This window comes from Scylla paramamosain, chromosome 44 (assembly GCF_035594125.1).
Source record: "Scylla paramamosain isolate STU-SP2022 chromosome 44, ASM3559412v1, whole genome shotgun sequence".
NCBI classification, from domain to species: Eukaryota; Metazoa; Arthropoda; class Malacostraca; order Decapoda; family Portunidae; genus Scylla; species Scylla paramamosain.
Window position 1 is genome coordinate 6,005,015 of NC_087194.1, and position 15,401 is coordinate 6,020,415.

At 36.6% G+C, this 15,401-nt stretch overlaps 1 long non-coding RNA gene across 1 annotated transcript in view; it reads left to right on the forward strand.

Annotated features, from left to right (window-relative positions):
- Positions 1–13,244, forward strand: part of LOC135094102 (uncharacterized) — a 16,440-nt gene extending 3,196 nt beyond the window's left edge. The window contains exons 2-3 of the long non-coding RNA XR_010263596.1: positions 10,451–10,625; positions 13,107–13,244. This is a non-coding gene — a long non-coding RNA (uncharacterized LOC135094102). The remainder of the gene's footprint in view (positions 1–10,450; positions 10,626–13,106) is intronic.
- The last annotated feature ends 2,157 nt before the right edge of the window (positions 13,245–15,401 follow it).

Genomic DNA, 15,401 nt, shown 5'->3' on the forward strand with positions numbered 1-15,401 from the left:
AAGTGGGTGGTGCAGCGAACATGGCATCCAGACGGGAGGGCCTGCACGCAGGAAAGTCCCTGCACACTCTGCACATGTGCGAGTCAGTCTCGCCTCGTGAATGGCCGCCACCTTCTCATCAGCTAACTTAACTTAATCTAACCTAGTTAACCTAACTTTACCTAACGAAATCTAACCTAACTAACCAAACCTAACCTGACTAACCATACCTAACCTAGCCGAATTAATGTGTTATAATAAATAAGAGATCATATCCAGTAATTTGGTACAAGGTAGTTAGGTTACAGGGTAGTTAAAGGTAACGGTTAGGTCAGGTTAGACTAGTTAGGTTAAGGTTAGGTTAGCTAATGAGAAGGTGGCGGCCAATCACGTAGCGAAACTGCTCGCACATGCGCAGAGTGTGCGGGGACTTGACCGCGTGCAGGCCTTCCCATCCACGCCGGACATTTCATACTGTCACATTGGCATTCGATGCTCCGCCGTCCCCTCCATCCTCTCCCTCCCAACGACCTTGGCTTAGGCCTTATAGAGCCTTGTGTCACCGGGAGTTGGAGTGGGATGGGGGAGGTGACAAGGGTGTCTTTGTGGTTTCTTTTTTTCCCGATTTTATTGGAAAGTTTTCAATTAAAATTGGGTACTGACAAAGTTATTGGTATCTTTTGCTTTGATTAAGTTTAAAGTTCAATTTAGTTTTGATTTTGCTGTTATATATATATATATATATATATATATATATATATATATATATATATATATATATATATATATATATATATATATATATATATATATATATATATATATATATATATATATATATATAACTAGATTAGCTGCCACCAGTCATGGTTTCTGCCAAATGGATCTTGACCTTGTTTTATATGGCAGTGTTTCAGCTGGTCTATAAGGCACTGGAAAATTCCATGACGACCAGATTGAGTTTTATTGACGTTAATTTCTAAATAAGAAAGTTTTCTTTTTTTTTTTTTCTTTTCTCCTGATTCACAAAGATACTCGTATTTCTAGAAATTAGGTATGTTTACCTTGGAGTTGTGGGACCTCCTAAACTCGGAACAATGATACCTATTCAATAAATGATAATAAAATTTTAATGAATAAGTTATAACAATTAATTAGTGCCTGTAATTTCTGGTAGAAAACATCCTAATTGTGTAGGTGTTGCATTCAGTTGTGTGTGTGTATCGCTAGTGTTTGAATACTACCTTATCAAGGGCAATTTACCATAATCTGTTTACATCCTAAATTTTGTTTCCACTCCTCTCAAAAAAAAAAAATAAATAAATAAATAAATAAATAAATAAATAAATAAAATAAAATAAATAAATAATAATAATAATAATAATAATAATAATAATAATAATAATAATAATAATAACTAACTGGCAAAGGGAAATTTACATCCTTCTTCTCTCCGTGGGCAACGATGTCAATCAGTCTTTGACAAATAATTAGTATATACAGGCACAAAAATGGTTATTTTCATATGAACAAAGTCTAAACAATCTAGGATTTCGGGACCTGACGAACGTACCTGTGGGCAACAACGTCAATCAGTCTCTGACTCCGAACTGAAATGAACTGAACTGATAGAAAGATGGTGAAGAACAGAGAGTTTGGACAGAAGAAAGAAAAGTTAGGAAAGTTAAAGAAAGTAGGAGATAAAAGTTTGTGGGCAGACCACATTGCTATTTTTAGATTTTGTTTATTTATTTAACTATATTAGTTATAAACACACGAGGTTCTTCGGTGTTATTTTAATCTAGTGTTAGGCATAAACACCTTGCCTAGAAGTATGCGTTTTTTTTTTTTTTTTTTTACCGAAATCTCGCGCACAGCCTTATATAGTGGTGCATAATATCTAAAACAAGTTCCTCCGGTTCTGGTGTGTTATTTTGCAATATCCTTGATATTTTAGACCCCTTCTACATTCACAAATTATTTTTGAATATTTGTGCTAATGGTCCCACGTACTCCCTGATTCTTTCACTGTCTATTAATAATTTTTCGATCTAAATTTTAACAAAGAATTTCTTTTTTCTTTTCAAAATACATATCATCAGTTCTGGCATATTTTTTCTTAACGAACAATGTTTTGTGATTGGGATTTTTTCATGTGATGGGCCCAGAAGAATCCGGGAATATGGTCATTTTCCAATTAGTTGCCTTGTAAATCAAGGAGATATTCATTCGTCTGCGTGCCTTCTTCATCTCCAAATATCAACATATAATTTATAACCACTTGTAGCTTACAATTTCATTTAATTTTCTTGTTCTAAGGTTTACTTGATTGCAAAGTATATGCAAAATTTGACTTACGTAACCAAAAAGTAAATTTTTATATTCATGATCGTTGCTTTAGGCCATAAAAAAAATAAATACTTCACGGGATTATTAATATATATATATATATATATATATATATATATATATATATATATATATATATATATATATATATATATATATATATATATATATATATTTTTTTTTTTTTTTTTTTTTTTTTTATGTAGGAAGGATACTGGCCAAGGGCAACAAAAATCTAATAAAAAAAATGCCCACTGAAATGCCAGTCCCTTAAAAGGGTCAAAGCAGTGGTCAAAAATTGGTGGATAAGTGTCTTGAAACCTCCCTCTTGAAGGAATTCAAGTCATAGGAAGGTGGAAATACAGAAGCAGGCAAGGAGTTCCAGAGTTTACCAGAGAAAGGGATGAATGATTGAGAATACTGGTTAACTCTTGCGTTAGAGAGGTGGACAGAATAGGAGTGAGAGAAAGAAGAAAGTCTTGTGCAGCGAGGCCGCGGAAGGAGGGGAGGCATGCAGTTAGCAAGATCAGAAGAGCAGTTAGCATGAAAATAGCGGTAGAAGACAGCTAGAGATGCAACATTGCGGCGGTGAGAGAGAGGCTGAAGACAGTCAGTTAGAGGAGAGGAGTTGATGAGACGAAAAGCTTTTGATTCCACCCTGTCTAGAACAGCAGTATGAGTGGAACCCCCCCAGACATGTGAAGCATACTCCATACATGGACGGATAAGGCCCTTGTACAGAGTTAGCAGCTGGGGGGGTGAGAAAAACTGGCGGAGACGTCTCAGAACACCTAACTTCATAGAAGCTGTTTTAGCTAGAGATGAGATGTGAAGTTTCCAGTTCAGATTATAAGTAAAGGACAGACCGAGGATGTTCAGTGTAGAAGAGGGGGACAGTTGAGTGTCATTGAAGAAGAGGGGATAGTTGTCTGGAAGATTGTGTCGAGTTGATAGATGGAGGAATTGAGTTTTTGAGGCATTGAACAATACCAAGTTTGCTCTGCCCCAATCAGAAATTTTAGAAAGATCAGAAGTCAGGCGTTCTGTGGCTATATATATATATATATATATATATATATATATATATATATATATATATATATATATATATATATATATATATATATATATATATATATATATATATATATATATATATATATATATATATATATATATATATTTTTTTTTTTTTTTTTTTTTTTTTTTTCTCTTTTTTTTTTTTTTTTTCCTATTTGCAATTTTGTCCCATGACACATACCTTCCCCGCCAACATCACAAGGCTGGTTCACACTCTGTTCCTTTCTCCTAGCTCTTACTTATTAGCTCTCTCTTCAGTTTTAGTTTTTTTTTTTTATTTAGTTCATATACTTAAAAATAAATAATTAAATAAATAAATAAACATAAATAAATAAATAAATAATAATAATAATAATAATAATAATAATAATAATAATAATAATAATATTTTATTTCTTCACCTCTAAAAATTGGCTTTTTTATTTGATTAATAATGGGATCGACTCTCTGGCCTCAGTTTTTTTTAAACGTGGAGTTAGTAGCTACTAATATCAATGTAGCTGATTCTTAGTATGTCTCGTTTTTTTAAACTGTGGTGTTAGTGTCAACTCCTTGGAGACACCACAATTTCCTATAATAATTGTTGGTGTGTCCTATCCCTCCCCAAAAAGAAACATCAGTGATATTCACGATTCACATGCGATTGAAAGTTATGTTAGAAATATGATATCAATGCACTTCTGTGCTAAAGGAAAATAGTATCCGCCATCGTAAGGAAGAAATCAAGGTGTTTACACATGCACGCGTTCGGGTACCTTCACCCATTGTGGTTCTGTTCTTTCGCAGACACATTTCAATAATTTTTGGAGGAATTACAGGGGAGGTAGCATTTCCCTCACTATTACGGCTTACGTCAGTTCAAGTGTGTCTGAGGAAGAATGGAACTAAAACGATCAATAATTATGGTTGGAAATGACTCCAAAATATTGCTACCACATTTTTTCAGATTGATTTTGACATTCTGGTCAGTCAATCTCGTAACCACAAGTACAAGACTCCATAGCATGGGCTTAATAACCTTATTCCAAACTAACTAGAGTAGTTGGCAGCTAAAAAACATTTCTAGTTTAGTTTTGAAATATTTTGAAAACAAGTATTCCTTTGCATATCTAGAACTCCTTGATCTTGTGCATCAAGCTGAGGAGGTTAGGCTTCCTGAGATCGGCAAGATCTTTTCACATGCTTTTCTCAGGAGAGGCTCTCACCTGTCTGTACACTGCAACTATTAAAAATTAGAGAATGTACTAGAAATAGAAAAATTATAAATAGATAAATAAATTACACACACACACACACACACACACACACACACACACACACACACACATATATATATATATATATATATATATATATATATATATATATATATATATATATATATATATATATATATATATATATATATATATATATATATATATATATATATATATATATATTCCTTATTTATTGAAGTTGCAACGTTTCACCTTACGCAGAAGGCATCTTCAGGCTAAAATAATAAATAATTAAATAAAACATTGATTATGTACCAAAACAAAAATACAAAACGTATAAAAAAAATTATAAAAATGGGGTATAGGCAACGCAAAATAAGAGAAAAAAAATGGCTGCAAATAAGTAGTGGATATAAAAAATAAAACACAGGTTATACATACTAGTGTAGAATATAAATAAAGGTATAGTAATGCCAGACAACGAACCTTGTGTGTTCCAACTGAAGGTGTAGTGAGGACTGGGAAGGGACTGTCAGTCCTCACTACTCCTTCAGCTGCAACACACAATGTTCTTTGACATTGGTATACCTTTAGTTCTATTCTACATAAGTATCTTTAAGCTGTGTTTTACTTTATATATGTCGTCATAATCACAAACATAAATGCAGCAGTAATATGCAAACAGAAGGGGACAGGGTGGCCAAGGGTGAGCCCGGCGTTAATACTTATCCTGGCAATCCACTAACTTGCTGCCCAAGTACAACAGGTGGTGACTACATTGCACTCGTTTGCCGTAGGCCCGTCGGACAGTGTGAGAAGCTCTGCAGGAAATTCTGTAACTTCTGTTACCAGTGACATCATGCAACGGCTGCCAAGAAAAATCGTCATTGGAATAATCAGTAAGAAGAAAAATTCAGCACACCGACAGTGCACGTGAAATCCCCCACTCCAGAAACTTTGATATTCCTCCGGAGTATCAAAAATAGTTCTGCACGATTCTGGAGTGAATGATTTTGACCGCATAATTTGCATGGGTGATATCAATATTGTCAGTTGTCTCGGTGGCAACAGTATGCTTTGGATGTGCGACGGTGCGTTTGACACTACACACATTTTGTTCTATCAGCTTTATACCATACACGCCAAAGTCGGCAGCAACTACCTTCCTTGTATTTGCTTTCTTCTTCCTAACAAAACCCAAGTCACATACGAAAGGGTGATTGACATACTTCTCTCGGTTATGCCTAGTCTAATGCTTGAAAAGGTCCTCAAAGATTCTGGAACTTCGGCTATCAACACCTTTAGAAAAAAACTTCCCCTCCGACTCCACCTCCGGCTGTTTTTTTCCGTCTCTGTCACCGGGGGAGGGGGTGGGGGGGGCAAGGTTGTTTCAGTAGTTTCCTCTGTCACGATTAAAAGGCTTCAATTGAAATTAGGTTTTGATTTCTTTTAGTAGTGAAGTTCTTTTGCTTTTAGTAAGTTTAATGTTCAAGTTAGTTTTGATTTAGGTGTTGATAAAAAAAAAAAAAAAAAGATAAGCTGTCACCAGGCACGGTTTCTGCCAGATGATTTTGACCTTGTTTTGTATGGTAGTGTTTTAGCCTGAGGTCTGTAAGGCACTAGAAAATTCCATGACAACCAAATTGAATTTAATAATCTTTCTAAATAACAGTAAATATTTCATATATTTTTTTCTCTCTAAATATACACTGATATATCTAATAATTAACCTCTCTTACCCTGGACTTGTGGCACCCTTCTATTGGAAACAATGTTACCTAATCAGTTCATGATAAATACTTTAAATGAATAGTTTCCTCCATTAATTTAAATGTGCCCAGAGTTCCTTAATTGTGTAGATGTTATATCAGTATGTGTATCATTGTTGTATTACGATTGCATAAAAAGAAAAAAAAATCACCTTATAAGTTCACATCCTAGATTTTGGATTATCCTCCCCACCCCCCTAAAGACCTAAGTAAACTTTGTTGAAAATCCACAAAGTGGATTTTCATCTCTCTAGTACCACAAAAAAAAAAAAAAAAATCACCTAAAATATCACATTTTAAAAATTTTGGTTACCTTCCCTTTAAAAACTAAGAAAGCTATGCTAATTTGGCCTGGGAATTTACATTTTTTCTCTTTTATATCTGTCACGATGATGGTCGGTTAGCGTCTCGCGTAATTAACACACACACACACACACACACACACACACACACACACACATTGTTATGAAGGGTTTCACAATGTCCTGAAATCTTTGTACATGTGTGCGCATCCATGTGGAAGTTTCTAATGGGCATCGCCCGGGACATCACTTTCCAGCGTTTAGTGCACCAGAATGCTTTAGTACAGGGTGGTCCAACTTCTTCGACATCTTGGGCCACTTCAGCACTAAACGGTTATATGGAGGGCCACTAATATATATATATATATATATATATATATATATATATATATATATATATATATATATATATATATATATATATATATATATATATATATATATATATATATATATCCCCTTCCCGGCGGCAGGGCAGATGTATGTATTACCAAAAAGAAAATCGTCTATATTTAGACGCTGTCGACTTTCATTCATAAATCTATATATAGTTTCCCCGCAAGTGGGCATTCCAGACTGACGTCTATATATAGACCCTGTCGCAAAACTGAACAAACATTTGAATCTATATATAGATCTTATTTAAGTTTGGTTGGTTATATGTATATTGATGCATTTATATGAAGGTTTAGAGTCACTCACACTCACTGCAAAGGCAATGTCCAGGACTTGTAACCTGGATGTGTTTTACCCTCCCTCCCTCAACTTTTTTTTTCATTTGTTTTACGTATTGTTTTTGTACTTATTCAGTTTTAGGCAAAGCTGCTACCGTGTGGTATAGTTTGAAGCATGGCACAACACACAGTGTTAGCTGACACACATCACCGCTGTATATGCTTCTTTTCTTCTTTTTGAGTAGAGCACAATACGCACACTGTCTTTGGACTTTTTTTATCACTATTTTCATCATGGGATCCTGTCTCTACAATGAAATGTCTTCCACTGAGTCGTGCTGGACATGGCCCAAGAGAGAGATCACCACTAGGCTTCCTTAGGTGGTAGATGTCACCAGCATATTTTGAGATTATCTCCTCAGTCAACTGGAGCTTGAAGTCAAGGAAGCATTTCCGTCCACCATTTGCTTTGTAAATAACATGGCAGTTAAGTGATGCAATGTCCAGCAATCTGAGAAATATTTTCTTATAATATTTCTTCACACCCTTCCGAGCTAATATTTCTTCACACTCTTCCGAGCTGATGTTTGTACGGAGATTATTTGGTCCATTTTATCTATTCCAGCCATGTGATGTTTCCTGTATTTGATGCACACATCTGGCTTACTTGCTTCCCTGCTACTGTTACCTCTTCCATAGAATCCTCATATACTGTGCTTAGCATGTTCACATATTTCTTATCCCTCCATTTCATGTGTATCATTTTATGCTTGTACTGTACTACAGTTTCACCTTTCTTCAGAATTTTTTATTTAACTTCCGGGGATAGCAGTTTTCTGTTGGATCTCATAGTGCCTACTCCATCTGTTTTATTGTCAAGAAGAATTTCAAACAATTCTGGTGAGGTGTAGAAGTGATCAACTCCCAGAATGTAGCCCTGATTCAGTAGGGACTGCATTAGTATCAAAACTATCTTGATAGGCTTTGTAAGTGTTACCACTTTTTCATCTGACAAGGTTTCTATTTCAAAGTCATATTTTGTTTTCTTTCCTGTGTAGACTAAAAGATCACAAACATAGCCAGTATCAGACTCAGCTAAGATATAACTTTCTATACCGAGTCTAGCTCGTTTTAGTGGAATATATCGCTTCCACTTTAGCCTACCTTTCCAGAGCAGGAGAGACTCATCAATGCTTACATTTTGCTTTGGTACATAAGATGACTTGAATCTTTGTATGAGAATATCCAGGACCTCCTTGAACTTGTATGTAGGGTCACTGTTATCCTCATTGTCAGTGAAATGCAGGAACTTTAGAAGAGCAAATCTGTCTCTTGATATACATTTTCCAAAAAAAAGGAGTAGCAATAACTGATTGGTAGAGTGATATGAATAGATAGATGGCTTTTTTCACAATTCCTTGTAAAAGCAACAATCCAAGGAATGCATACATTTCTCCTTTGTTAGTATCTCTCCATAACAAGTCTGCTTTTTCTTTTTTTTTTTTTTTATGTAGGAAGGACACTGGCCAAGGGCAACAAAAATCCAATAAAAAAAAAAAATGCCCACTGAAATGCCAGTCCCATGAAAGGGTCAAAGCAGTGGTCAAAAATTGATGAATAAGTGTCTTGAAACCCTTCATTTTACCCTTTCTCCTTTTTTCATCACAGACTTTTGCTGCTTACTTACTGGTCTCTGATACAATGTGATTCAGCAATTCATCATAAAAAAAAAGCATGAAATATTTCTAAAGGTGACTGGTCATCTTCCAGGACAAGTTTTACACCACTATCTCCCGTAAAGGGAATAGGCTCTCTGTCAACAGCTGATTAACTTTGCCAGTTATATTGAATATCATCATCAGCGTCTGTTTCTTCTTCAGCATCAGATTGGTCATCTGGCTCAACCTCAGACTCTGATTCTGTATCAGTGTAAATAATGACAGTAGATGAATCAGAATCATCAAAATCATCCAAAAAATCAGCATCTATATCCTCAGCTACCAAAGCCGTAACATCTTCCGGCTTAAGAGGTCTCTTTCTCCTGACATGATAGACTAATAATAAGGGAAAATAGAAAAAAAAGGCAAAAACTCTCAGTGTTAGCAGATGTGAGTAGTACATCCAACATTGACAAAGCACAAGCGGTGACTGTCCTTGAGAGTTGAGAGGCAATGTCGGCAAGTGTCAGGGGATTTAAGATGCCAAATACCGATTTATTTTATCAATTTTGGTAGTAGTAAGGAATCGTCTACATATAGACCATGCTACAATCTAGTGTGGTCAAATGAGAGCAAACGTCTATATATAGACGCGCCGACAAAAAGTCCCAATTTCGAAACGACTATATATAGATCCTCCGCCGGGAAGGGAATATATATATATATATATATATATATATATATATATATATATATATATATATATATATATATATATATATATATATATATATATATATATATATATATATATATATAATCGTAGTTCATATACAGACACAGAAATTCCATCTGTGTTTTTCGTGTACAAAATAAATTTATAAATCAAGCAGTTGTGGACCATAGAGAATCAACTGGCGGGCCACTTGTGGCCCTTGGGCCCATAGTTGGAACATCCTGCCTTAGTACATCGCTGCGATGGATTCACTAACAGGTATATTAAACTCGCGCAGCGACTCGCCACTAAAAATAAGATGTATAGAGGTATTTGAGAACAGTAATAATATGCAGGTTGTGTAAATGGGAGACACTGTAGTGCACTGTATGTGATTATATCAGCTGGTTTCTACTTTTGTATTGTATTTTCTTTTCCTACAGCATTCACTATAGTGAATGAATCATTCGTCACTGGTTCATGCAATTTTACTACTTGAATATTTCTCAGTAAGTTTTTATATATATCTATCTACCATATATATATATATATATATATATATATATATATATATATATATATATATATATATATATATATATATATATATATATATATATATATATATATATACACACACACACACACACACACACACACACACACACACTATTTCGATGGAATTCAAAAGAGTTTACTTTCAGAAAAGTCGATTGGTGAGGCTCCAATCAACAATGAGTAGAATTTCTCGAGTGAACGTTGCATTAGTTGCAGTTTTAATCTTGGTGGTAGTCACAATGATGGTAGAAGGACAGCTTGCTGGTAACTGCAAACCAGGACCCCTTCGAAGGAGAGGAGTCTGTATTCCTACGAGAAAAGGTAAGAACATAAACATGTAACGGGGAAGAAAAATGGGTTAAGATTAAGGATTTGTCAGTGGATGACTACGAATATATGATTACGTGTGTAATTACCTTTCAGACTGAAATGCTGAACGTTATGCATTCCAGCTTACATATAACACATTTGCATAATTTATAAAAGCCTAGGAGGCGCAGAAGACCTTACGAAGTTCAAGTATAACGCCATGAAATATGAGAGCTTGAGAGTTAGTGCTTGTGTTCTACGTATTTGGTGGATCGAGGCAATGTTTCCACGTGGACAGTAGTGAAGTTTCAGTTCTATCAACCTTGCGTTTTCCAGGACGCCTTGGCTGAGAATGAAGTTGGTAGTTGTACATAAAACCATAACAATATTTGATTTTTTACGTACTATATGCTAAAAATCTGCGGTTGTAAGTATACATCTAGGTTATAATGATTATTTGTCTTGATTAGACAGACCTACTCAGTAATAGCCCAAGAAACCAAGTCATCTTACTTAAGTTTTAATTCCTCTTGATTGAGTTAAGGAGGTGGTGGAAAGACACTGGCTAGTATCATCTGTTTACTTTAGTAGTTGGTTGGAGTCCTGTGCATGTTGAGTGGGTGGACCTTCGTGTGTGTGGTTAATCTTACGCGAGTTGTTTGAGGCTTATATACCGGTGGTTCCAATATCATCTAGTACCCAGGATTATGTTTATTTCATCTATATTTTTCTGATGCTGATGATACCACTCTGCACTTTTCCACGTCTTTTCACAGACGTCCAACACTTCAGGAAATAAACAGTTCACGCAGGGAAGCCACAGAACGCCTGACTTCTGATCTCTCTAAAATTTCTGATTGGGGTGGAGCAGACTTGGTATTGTTCAATGCCTCAAAAACTCAATTCCTCCATCTATCAACTCGACACAACCTTCCAGACAACTATCCTCTCTTCTTCAATGACACTCAACTGTACCCAGCTTCTATACTGAGCATCCTCGGTCTGTCCTTTTCTTATAATCTAAACAGGAAACTTCACATCTTATCTCTAGCTAAAACAGCTTCTATGAAGTTAGGTGTTCTGAGACGTGTCCGCCAGTTTTTCTCAACCCCCTGCTGCTAACTCAGTATAAGGGCCTTATCCATCCATGTATGGAGTATACTTCACATGCCTGTGGGGAGGGGGGGTTCAACTCATACCACAACTTTATTTAGACAGGGTGAAATCAAAAGTTTTTCGTCTCATCAACTCCTTTCCTCTAACTCACTGTCTTCAGCCTCTTTCTCATCATCGCAGTGTTGCACCTCTAGCAATCTTTTGCCGTTATTTTGATGCTAACTGGTCTTCTGATCTTACTAACTGCATGCCTCCCCTCCTCCAGCGGCCTCGCTGCGCAAGATTTTCTTTGTCTTACTCCTGTTCTGTCCACCTCTCTAATGCAAGAGTTAACCAGTATTCTCAATCATTCATCCCTTTTTCTGGTAAATTCTGGAACTCCGTACCTGTTTCTGTATTTCCACCTTCCTATGACTTGAACTCCTTCAAGAGGGATGTTTCAAGACACATCCTTCAATTTTTTATTTCCGCTTCGGACCCTATTCGGGGACCGGCATCTCAGGGGGATTTTTAAATTCTTTAATAGAGTGTTATTGGCCTTAGTCTTCCTCCTACCTACACACACATACACACACACAAATATATATATATATATATATATATATATATATATATATATATATATATATATATATATATATATATATATATATATATATATATATATATATATTGGACAGGAGGGTTAGAGAATGTAATACAGTGACGATACGTTTGCTGTAAGACCGGTGTATGAAAAATATTTTGGTAAAAAGTAAAACCGAAATATTGTATCATATGCTTTCCCGCTCGGAGCATGTGGCGCGCCATTCTCGGTCTCTCCTATGTGCAGTAATAAGCTGTCTATTCATCGCCTGTTTCACTACTCTGTTACATAGTGTAATGACTGCAGTAACCTAACAGCCGGAGCTCTGCTTAGATAAATATGGCGCAAACTGGCAGATAAGCTACACATATCGCAGGGAGGTATTTTTTACATCATTATGAAACTAGCACTTCTGATGATATTCTGCGTGCACTGCACCTATACATCATGAATAGCTTAAAAGTGAAAGTGGGCGGACTTGATCATCAAAAGTTTGCAAAACATATTGTTTATTAACATTATGATTTTAATGAAAATCAAATATAGCGTAACCTCACCAGACTGCAAGGAAGCAATACATCTCAACAACCAATGCAAATAAATATGGTGAAGAGCATAAATAACATAACTAATAACACACCATGTATACTTTTTATCTTGTTTATAAATTAGAAAAGTACTGACTGTATAAAACATATTAGGCTATGTGGCACATTGTTTCAAGTTTATATGTTGTATTGTATCCATACTAACTAATTACTCTACTTATAATGAACCGTATCCCATCACAGATACACCTGCTTCATCAGCATCCAACAGGCAACCTCCAGCGCGTCCTTCAAATCGTCCGCACCCTCCAAGTTCAATCTCTGACTCGTGTCGAAGGGTCTGCTCCCTCCTTTATCAGCCGGTGTGCGATACCAATGGGGTGTCGTACGGCAACATGTGTGAATTTGAAGCCAGTCGTTGCAGAAATCCCTCTCTTAAAATAAGAGTGCATGGTTCCTGTTAACTGTTAATGGTTAAAGGATCAAATCAAATGACCGTTCCAATCCCTCAAACTACCGTCCTATTGCTTTAATTTCCTGCCTATCTAAAGTTTTTGAATCTATCCTCAACAGGAAGATTCTTAAACATTTATCACTTCACAACCTTCTATCTGATCGCCAGTATGGGTTCCGTCAAGGCCGCTCTACTGTGATCTTCTGGCTTTCCTTACTGAGTCTTGGTCATCCTCTTTAAAAGATTTTGGTGAAACTTTTGCTGTTGCCTTGGACATATCAAAAGCCTTTGATAGAGTCTGGCACAGAGCTTTGATTTCCAAACTAACTTCCTATGGCTTCTATCCTTCTCTCTGTAACTTCATCTCAAGTTTCCTTTCTGACCGTTCTATTGCTGCTGTGGTAGACGGTCACTGTTCTCCTAAATCTATTAACAGTGGTGTTCCTCAGGGTTCTGTCCTGTCACCCACTCTCTTCTTATTATTGTGTTCCTCAGGGTTCTGTCCTGTCACCCACTCTCTTCTTATTATTCATTAATGATCTTCTAAGCCAAACTTCTTGTCCTATCCACTTCTACGCTGATGATACCACCCTGCACTTTTCCACGTCTTTTCATAGACGTCCAACCCTACAGGAGGTAAACATTTCACGCAGGGAAGCCACAGAACGCTTGACTTCTGATCTTTCTAAAATTTCTGATTGGGGCAGAGCAAACTTGGTATTGTTCAATGCCTCAAAAACTCAATTCCTCCATCTATCAACTCGACACAACCTTCCAGACAACTATCCCCTCTTCTTCAATGACACTCAACTGTCCCCCTTTTATACACTGAACATCCTCGGTCTGTCCTTTACTTATAATCTGAACTGGAAAGTTCACATCTCATCTCTAGCTAAAACAGCTTCTATGAAGGTAGGTGTTCTGAGACGTCTCCGCCAGTTTTTCTCACCCCGCAGCTGCTAACTCTGTACAAGGGTCTTATCCGTCCATGTATGGAGTATGCTTCACATGTTTGGGGGGGTTCCACTCATACTGCTCTTCTAGACAGGGTGGAATCAAAAGCTTTTTGTCTCATCAACTTCTCTCCTCTAACTGACTGTCTTCAGCGTCTCTCTCACCGCTGAAATGTTGCATCTCTAGCTGTCTTCTATCGCTATTTTCATGCTAACTGCTCTTCTGATCTTGCTAACTGCATGCGTCCCCTCCTCCCGCGGCCTCGCTGCACAAGACTTTCTTCTTTCTCTCACCCCTATTCTGTCCACCTCTCTAACGCAAGAGTTGACCAGTATTCTCAATCATTCATCCCTTTCTCTGGTAAACTTTAGAACTCCCTGCCTGCTTCTGTATTTCCACATTCCTATAACTTGAATTCCTTCAAGAGAGAAGTTTCAGTACACTTACCCTTCAGTTTTTTTACTACCGCTTTGGACCCTTTCATGGCATTTCAGCGGGCATTTTTATTTTTTTTTTATTGGATTTGTGTTGCCCTTGGCCAGTGTCGCTCCTACATAAAAATAAATAGATAAATAAATAAAATAAAAAAAACCTGCTCAACCCTACGACATTTCGCCAACATGGAATATTCTCTCTCTCTCTCTCTCTCTCTCTCTCTCTCTCTCTCTCTCTCTCTCTCTCTCTCTCTCTCTCTCTCTCTCTCTCTCTCTCTCTCTCTCTCTCTCTCTCTCTCATATCTTCCACTATAAGGGTAGCAGTTCTTGCCAGTTGGCAGAATAGGTGGGAAGCTTTAGTAATGGGGGAGATAACATCTTTTGCTGTTCGTTCATGAACATACACATGGTTACCTCCTGTCCCAAGAAACACAACCATTGTGTGGTGACTGATTAGTCCACCTTATAGTGCTGGTAAGAACAGTTGTGGCAGTGTCTCAGTCTGGTGAACGTGCGTGAGAGATACCTCTTATGTTGTCGCGGTGAAAATAGGACTTTTCACATCTTCCTGATACTTGGAGAGAGGGCTTTCGCCAGAATACAAGGTCCTCATGTTTGTAGACAAAGCTAGTCTTCTGAATAAATTGTAGCTTCCCTTTTAATTATTATTATTATTATTCTAATTATTTTATCAGC